At 36.4% G+C, this 8,630-nt stretch overlaps 1 non-coding gene across 1 annotated transcript; it reads right to left on the bottom strand.

The window, feature by feature from the left end:
- Positions 1 to 582: 582 nt before the first annotated feature.
- LOC148119105 (U6 spliceosomal RNA) lies at positions 583 to 689 on the bottom strand. The gene has a single exon (XR_015735551.1). It is a non-coding gene; the product is annotated as a U6 spliceosomal RNA (small nuclear RNA).
- Between the last annotated feature and the right edge of the window lie 7,941 nt (positions 690 to 8,630).

The raw sequence follows: 8,630 nt of genomic DNA, 5'->3' as shown, positions 1-8,630 counted from the left end.
CAGTATGTGGTCAATTTTCGAGAAGGTTCCATGAGCTGCAGAGAAGAAGGTATATTCTTTCCTATTTGGGTGGAACGTTCTATAGATGTCTGTTAAGTCCATTTGATTCAATACCTCCAATAATTCTCTTATTTCTCTGTTAGGTTTCTGTCTGATTGACCTGTCCATTGGTGAGAGAGGAGTGTTGAAGTCTCCTACTATTAGTGTGTGTGGTTTGATGACTGCCTTGAGTTCTAGAAGTGTTTCTTTTACATAAGTAGGAGGCTTTATATTAGGGGCGTAGATATTCAGGATTGAGACTTCCTTCTGATGAATTGTTCCTGTTATGAGTATAAAATGTCCATCTCCATCTCTTCTGATTGATTTTAGTTTGAAGTCAATTTTATTGGAAATTAAAATGGCCACACCTGCTTGTTTCTTAGGTCCGTTTGCTTGAAAAACCTTTTCCCAGCCCTTTACTCTGAATAGATGTCTGTCTTTGTGGTTGAGGTGTGTTTCTTGTAAACAGCAGAATGTTGGATCCTGTTTTCGTATCCAATCTCTTAGTCTGTGCCTTTTTATAGGTGAATTGAGTCCATTAATAAAAATATGGAATGCTTCACGAATTTGCGTGTCATCCTTGCGCAGGGGCCATGCTAATCTTCTCTGTATCATTCCAATTTTAGTATATGTGCTGCCGAAGCGAGCACTAGTTGAGAATTTTTGCATCTGCATTAATTATGGATTAACTGACAGTGGATAACTGATCCACCCATAGTTTTGTATTAGAGCAATATTGGTGTCACAGAAGAAGATTGGAAATGCTCTTTTAAACTCATTTTTTTAAATAATTTAAGAAATATTTGCTGTTCTTCTTTATACGTCTAGTAGTATTCTATCATAGCTCTATCTAAACCTGGGCTTTTTTTTGTCAGAGGACTTTATTCATCTCAGACTTTTGATTTTTTAGAGGTCTTTTAGAATTTCAATTATAAAATAATAATCTATTTATTTTCCCCAAAGTTTGATCATATTGTTTCTAAAACCAGGGTAACTGCAAACTGTGTTATTCTAGAAATTAAATATGAGACAGTTCAGAAATGCATTTAGGCTTTGTCCTAAACCAATGTCATCCTTTGGCAGTGTATTCTAATCAGAGTCATATGCATTTCTGATGATATTCAGATTGTAAATGCCTCAAGGTAATATTAAGACAGAAATTAGAATTAGGGTGAATCCAGTGTGTGCAAAAGCCTGGTGTGAGGACATTTGGAAATAGTTCAAATACTTTAAAGCAATTTGTGAGGTTCAGTGTGAAGCTCCGTATGCTTCCTCACACGCAGCATTTCAAAGCACCAGAGCTTTTCCAAGGGACAAGTTCATGACCAAGCAGTCTAGAACCAGACCTGGGTTACACAAGATAAGATTTAGTCGTAGCAATGGCAAACATACTCTAAATTCAGAAAATAAGCTAAAAAGATCAGAGTAAGAAAAGCTGAGTAAAGACTTTAAGTATGCATCAATCTCTCAGAAATAGGGAGTGACAAGGGAGCTTGCTACTCTCTATTCATTCAGTTTCTCAAAGGATATTGCAGTCACCAAAGACAAAGAGATAGTCACATCATACATTTAGAGAACTTCAGCAAAATTCAGCATCAGATACAAATCTGGGTTACAGACTTATGAGATAAACTGAAAGTTTGAATACTGAGTTGGCTGGTATAATGAGGTAATCATAAATACATGTGAAAACACAGACAATCCTAGCCCAGAAGCTTTATTAAGACACAAAAATAACTACAGAAATGTTCTAAAGTCACTCTTTAAAAATAATATGTTGTAATATTTTTATTATTTCTTAGAGAGTTTCATATAATGTAACGTTTTTGTATTTACTCTCAACTTCTGTCAACAAAACTCCACCCCCACAGTTTTTTTTTTGTTTGTTTTTTGGTGTCATTTTGTTTTTGTTTTTGTTTCTTAGAGGGTATGGAGAGCCAAAGAAAGTTCTGCTGTAAGTATATTAATTGGGGCAGACAATCAAAAGTCACAGAGAGATGGTCTCTCCATCTCTCTGTTTTGGAAATATTTGGCACAGTTGGCATGAAGAGTTAACAGAAAAAACAGGGTGGCAGAAATCACAGGAGGAGTGGAAAGCAGAAGGGATAAATGGAACTAGGAATGTTTGAAAAAAACTATTGAGAATTTTAGTAGTTTATTATTACTAAGGACACACTAACATCTTAGTATCTAGCCATAATTAAAGGACTTTGAACCTGTAATTCGTGATCCTAGAGAAGCTAAATAAAAAGATGAATCTGAAGAAAATCATGTAGTTACCCTCCTGGAGATTGGAAGTAGATAAGAGTGCCAGGCAACCTCGGGTGCAAGGGGGAGTGGGGGGGGGTTGTTGTAAGGGGAGAGGGTTAGAGAGAAGGGAGTAGGGGAGGAATGGGGAAAGCTCGGGGGACTGGGATGGGGGGGAGGGAGGAAGGATGGATATGGGATCAGGGAAGTATATATCTCAACTAAGGGAGTTGTTTTAGGGTTTACAAGAGACTTGATTATAAATGGGATCCCAGGTCCAAGGAGAGATCCCCAGATTGTTCTCTGGACAGAGGAGAGGGTGCCTGAACCGGCCTTGGCCCATAACCATACTGATGAATATTTTGCATATCACCATAGAACCTTCATCTGGCGATGGATGGAGATAGAGACAGAGACCCACATTGGAACACTGGACTTAACTCCCTAGGTCCAAATGAGAAGCAGAAAGAAAAAGAACGTGAGCAAAGAAGGCAAGACCAGAGGGACCCTTCACCCGTTGATAGGTGGAGATTGAGACAGAGACCCACATTGGAAAACTAGACTGAGCCCCCAAGGTCTAAATGAGGAGCAGAAGGAGGGAAAGCATGAACAAGAAAGGCACGACCGTGAGGAGTGCATTCACCCACTGATACAAGGGGACTGATCTAATAAGAGTTCACCAAGGCCAATTGGACTGGGACTGAACGAGCATGTGATCCAACCTGATTCTCTGAATGTGGCCGGATTCTCTGAATGTGGCTGGCCCGGAGTCTTTCTGAGAAGCCATTGACAATGACACTGGGACTTGTTTCCTCTGCATATACTGGAGTTTGGGGATCCAGTCTGTTTGGATGCTCACCTTCCTGGACCTGGAGGGAGGGGGGAGAAACTTGAACTTCCCACAGGGCAGGAAACCCTGACTGCTCTTAGGGATGGAGAGGGAGAAGGAGAGGGAGTGGAGGGAGTGGGAGGGTGTTGGGAGGAGGGACAGAAATGGAAACTTTTATAAATTAATAAACTTTTATAAATAAAAAAAAACTCTCACACAGGTTTGGACCAGATAAAATTTTAGCATGGAGAGGAAAGATGGAAACAACGTGCCACTCCTAGTTAAGGGGATATTAAAAATTGAGGTCTTCTAGTAGAGAAAGAGTTAGTTTTCATCTTCTGGTAGATAGACCACCCTGCAGTTAAAGTCAAACATCCAGGAATATCTGGAAGCATTAACTGTGTTTGAAAAGATTTTTTAAAAAAGGCCAGAAGATAAAAAGTAAGGCGGATGATTAATGGGATAACAGATCTGAGAGAAGTTGGGGGAGGGAGTGAAGATGGTAAAAATAATTTTTATGAAATTCTCAAAGAGCTAATAAAAGTGAAAAAATGAAGAAAGAAATAAAATGAGAGGAGACATTGCATCTGTAGCACAAGCCAACTACTGATTCATAGACCTAAAAGCAAAAAGCAAAACCTTAGAATTTCCTAATCCTGATGAAGGGGGCAACCGCATCTCATTATCAATAACTTGCTAGGTAAAATCCCCCAAATATAACTCATAAATGAAAAAAAAAGATTTCATTAAAGTAAAAAATAAAACAAAACAATAAAACCGAATTTAAGCCTCGAGAAAACTGTTACTGGCATACAAGAAAAAATGTCACTGATGGATTTCTTGCATATACAAACTACTTCTAACCTTCTCACAGAAACACCCCAAATGTTTTGCTTTAAAATGAATCACAAATTTATGTAGAAATTTTACGAAAGAGGATATACTTCAAAGATGAAGTAAAAGGATGCACAATGCCATGCATTGTGAATGCGGTACAAGTGAAAACAATGAGTAGATACCATGCCCTCCTTACTGAATGCCTAAATTCCAGACCCTGGAAGGTTGTAAATTCCAATAAGGTTGTGGAGCAACAGTAGCTTTTATTCGTGTTTGTTGTGAATGCAAATTAAGACAGCTATTTGAAAAGACACTTGAACAATTTTTCTTTTCTTTTTTTGGGGGTGCGTGTGAAGTATTCAAAACAAGGTTTTTCTGCAAAGTCAACTTAAGCAATTTCTTTGGAAACCAACTATGCTTGTTACTATAATTCACAAAAGTTTCATTCCTGGCTTTATAAAGCGGGAGGGGACTGATGTCCAAGCACTTAAATAAATGTTTATATTAAACCTTTTTGTCTGTAATTGACAAGATTAAAGATCATTCAAGATGTTCTTATGTAGGTAAATGGGTGATTAAAGTGTGAAAACTTCTGCCTACACAATGCTACTCAGCAATCTCAAGAAATGTGCTATAAAACATGGAAGATTTTGAGATTGAAATTTGCATCATTAAGTGAAAGAAGCCATTCTGAAAAGACTATATTTTCTATAATTCCAACATTGTGGCATTCCTGAAAAATTAAAACTGTAGGAATTGTTGACAACCTCAGTAGTTTCCAGTGGCTTGCTTGGTCAGAAGGAAAGGATAAACAGGTGTTATTCAAGGTATTTGAAGGGCAGAGAGACTATAACTCATGTTTATTTAACAGTGAATACATGGAAATTGGATTAATCATAAGTAATGGACTGTCTAACAGAGAGAATGATAATGAAACTTTATGTTCACTTAGTTAAAAGCCATGTCAGAACTGATTCATCAATTTCAACAAATTCATTATGTTAGTGCAGAATGTTGATATTTGGGGAGGTTGAGTATTTGTGGTGAACAAGGTTGAATGGAAATTGTTAGTATTCTCTGGTCAAATTTTCTATATAGTTAAGCCTACCCAAGAAAAATATGGTATGCAGCTAAAATTTTTAAATGTGGATCATTTGTAAAAAAATTGTAATAATGTGTTTCCAAACCCAAGTGGAATTGAAATAGAAAATTGCTATATCACCTAACCTAATGTTATCTTTTTTCCACACCCATTATAAATTTTATTGGAGTTAGATATTTTTATATAATAGTCCATAAGATCACAAATTGATTTTTAATGTATTTATGTCTAAAGAGATCTACACATTGGTAGAATAAACTGACTCTCACTAGGAAAAAGAGCTAACTGAGCAATTATGATGCTATACTAAAGCAATGATGAGAAATCAAATGTCTGTAAATAATGCTCATTTCACATACCAATTTATTCTTATATATTATATGTACCAAGTGGAAGGCTTAAAGGGAGACAACTAACTAAAGACTTTTCATAAGTCAGAAAGATTAATCTAGAACTGTGTAATTGTCTCTTATTATGCGGGTTAAGGTAACTGAAACTTCTCTTCCTGTATCAGCAAAGTGAGGGGACATACTTTAGTTGCTAACAGTGAGACTCAGAAGATTGATATAAGATGTACTTCTGTTGTTAAAGTTCTTTCAATTGATAGCTTTCAAAACCTGTTAGTTTAATCCCAATCTCTTTTACTATTTTACTAGCTAATAGATATTGTGTTGCATATATACAGTAGAAGGACAGCCATACTGAAAACTTTAACACTTAGTGTAGAAAGAGTAGAAATGTGATGCTTTACCTGGGGAGGGGAGGTCAAAACGATAAACACAAGATAAAGTATATAAAAGGTAGTAATAAGGCTAGCAGTATCTTCCGTAATATTAAATTGTATTCAGTCATTAGTCAGTAAGGAGGGGGGGAGGGAGGGAGGAAAGGAGAAAGAGAAGAAGGGGGAGAGAAGAAGGGAGTCAGAGAGATAATTTTAAAGGAAAGATGGCTCAGTATCACTATAAAGAACTGAATCCTTCCCTTCTCCCTTCTCTCTAACCATCTCCCCTTACATCCACCCCCCACCCCTCATGCACCCAAGTTTGCCTGGCAATCTTGTCTACTTCCAATATCCAGGAGGATAACTATATGATTTTCTTCAGGTTCATCTTTTTATTTAGCTTCTCTAGGATCACGAATTACAGGTCTTGAGGGAGGTTGACTCCCAGTTTCCTGAGAAACCGCCACACTGATTTCCACAGTGACTGCACAAGTTTGCATTCCCACCAACAATGGATGAGAGTTCCCCTCTCTCCACATCCTCTCCAACATAGGCTATTATTGGTGTTTTTGACTTTAGCTAATCTGACCGGTGTAAAATGGTATAGCATAGTTGTTTTGATTTGCATTTCACCTGGGTGAGTTTTATGTATGCTGTCTCCAATGCTGGTGTTTGTATGTTTAACAGCAGTATTGTATCCATAAAACACGATTTTCTTGTAGTCATCCACCACAGTCTTTGCACCTGCTTCCGGAATGATCCTTGAGGTATGAGTTTAGGGAGTGCACTGCGGGTTTCCACTTTCAGGATGCACATTATTCTTTCATTTTTATCATTTATAGACAGTTGTGTTGATTGCCCTCTAGGAAAAGAACTTCTCTGCAGAGGGATTAGAGATATACTAAGGAGTGGGTGTAATGATAATTCATTAGAAGTCAGATAAACAGTATGTCCAATTAACACAATAATAATAGTAAGTTCTCCAATAGTAATTATGGCCTGCTTAGCCACAGTTCCTTACTTCCAATAATGGTGATATATGTGGGTTTCAACTTGTGGAGTCGGCCTTTAATCCAATCAGAAAGTGGTTGGTTGATCCCATGAAGTTCTTGACACTATTACACTAATAGGACTGTCCTTCCAAGTTGGTTTACTGTCACTTGGAGGGTTCACGTAAGGTTAAGATTAGCTAGCTATTCCTTCTTTCCTTTGGTAGCATGCATAGCCCATCCAGCACTATGAAAGCTAGTCAATAATGATAAAACTTTCCAGGTGAATATCATTTTGATATGTCCATGTTCTGTGATGTAAGTGTATTATAATTTCAGCAATCATGCCTTTGTATCAATTTATGGAAGGTATGTTGATGTCAATTGTACCTCTATTCTTTTAAAATACTACCTAATCTAACCTCATCCAATTGCCTTTTTGCGTGTGTCAAATATCATTTGTGTAATTCCGTGTCGATCTATTTCTTAGCTCTATTTCATTCCATTGATTGCTACCATGCATAATTCTTTTTTTCTTTAATTCTTACTGTTTAGTTAATTTTATGATTTCAGAAATATTGTTTAAAATATTGTACATAGTGTTCCCTGGCATGAAAAAAAAATGCCTACTCAACCCAAAGAGGGAATTAATAAAATAACAAAGTAATGATTGTACCCAAGTACAACGTGGGAAACCAGTGATATTTCTGAAGCTATGCATAAGAGATCTGGAACTACTTAGAGGAGTATGAATAATTCCCACCCTAGCAAGGATGACGATTCATGAATGCTCTGACTTTGGCACTTTCTGCAGAACTTACGAAAGCTAGACTAGGTGAAGTAGAGGGTGTCACGATCCTATGCCACTTTGAGTGTCTCTTCTTGCTAGTAATGGTTTGCTGTTTCCATATCACTGAAGGAGGATGTTTTGTCATTATTGCAGGAACTTTCTGAAACCTATGAATTGTCTATTTTCTGAGTTTCATGAACTTCTCTGTTCCCTCCAGTATGGAATAAATCAATCCAGAGGAAATTACTACAGAAAAACTATGCTGAAATATTGCTTTTGCCAGTATATAAGGATACATTAAACATTATTATGTAAAAACCTAGAAACTAAGTCTCTCACTTCATTTCTCTCAAGACAAAATAATTGTTCCCTTGGTAGAAAAATATTTGATAATTAAAACTTATTATTTAGAAAGTCTTGGAACATGTCCAATCCAATGGGAAACACCTGCAAACACAGAGGTTCATCTGTCAACATAAAAACTAAACTTTGAAATAATTTAGAAAAAATGAGATAAGGTTTTATAAATATTAAGACTAATAACAAGTACTGGCTATTATTAGGTATATCTTACTTTTGTCTATTTTATTTCTCAGCAACATTTTAAAGTAAAAGATTTTCAATATTTGGAATCATAGATATTTGATAATGAATTATAGCCTTATTTTACAAAAAGGAATCGGAATGTGCTATTGTAAGCAAATAAATCTGTGCTTATTTCACTGGCTGAGATTTGTCTGTTATATTAAGAAAGACAGAAAAATGCTTAGTAAATAACATATAGTAATTGAAATGGTTACTTGTCTTCACAAAAGGGTGGATGGAATAAGCATGTATTCTGAGGACTGACATATTAGAAATGCATCCACATTAGGAACTGTTTATCTATTAGTTAACAGTATAGTAACATTGTGACTATTACTATTCCTACATGACCCTCTGCAAAAATAATACAGACCATTTGAAAATTTATTGGGAATATTTAATGAGATGTTTTATTTCAAAATGTATGATTTATTATAATCACTAGCTAACATATTCAATACACTCCCTTTGCCAAGAAGAGGGAGGGAGGG

This window comes from Myodes glareolus, chromosome 18, assembly GCF_982192425.1.
Source record: "Myodes glareolus chromosome 18, mMyoGla1.1, whole genome shotgun sequence".
In the NCBI taxonomy this organism is placed as follows: Eukaryota; Metazoa; Chordata; class Mammalia; order Rodentia; family Cricetidae; genus Myodes; species Myodes glareolus.
This window is presented reverse-complemented; position numbering and strand designations above follow the sequence as displayed.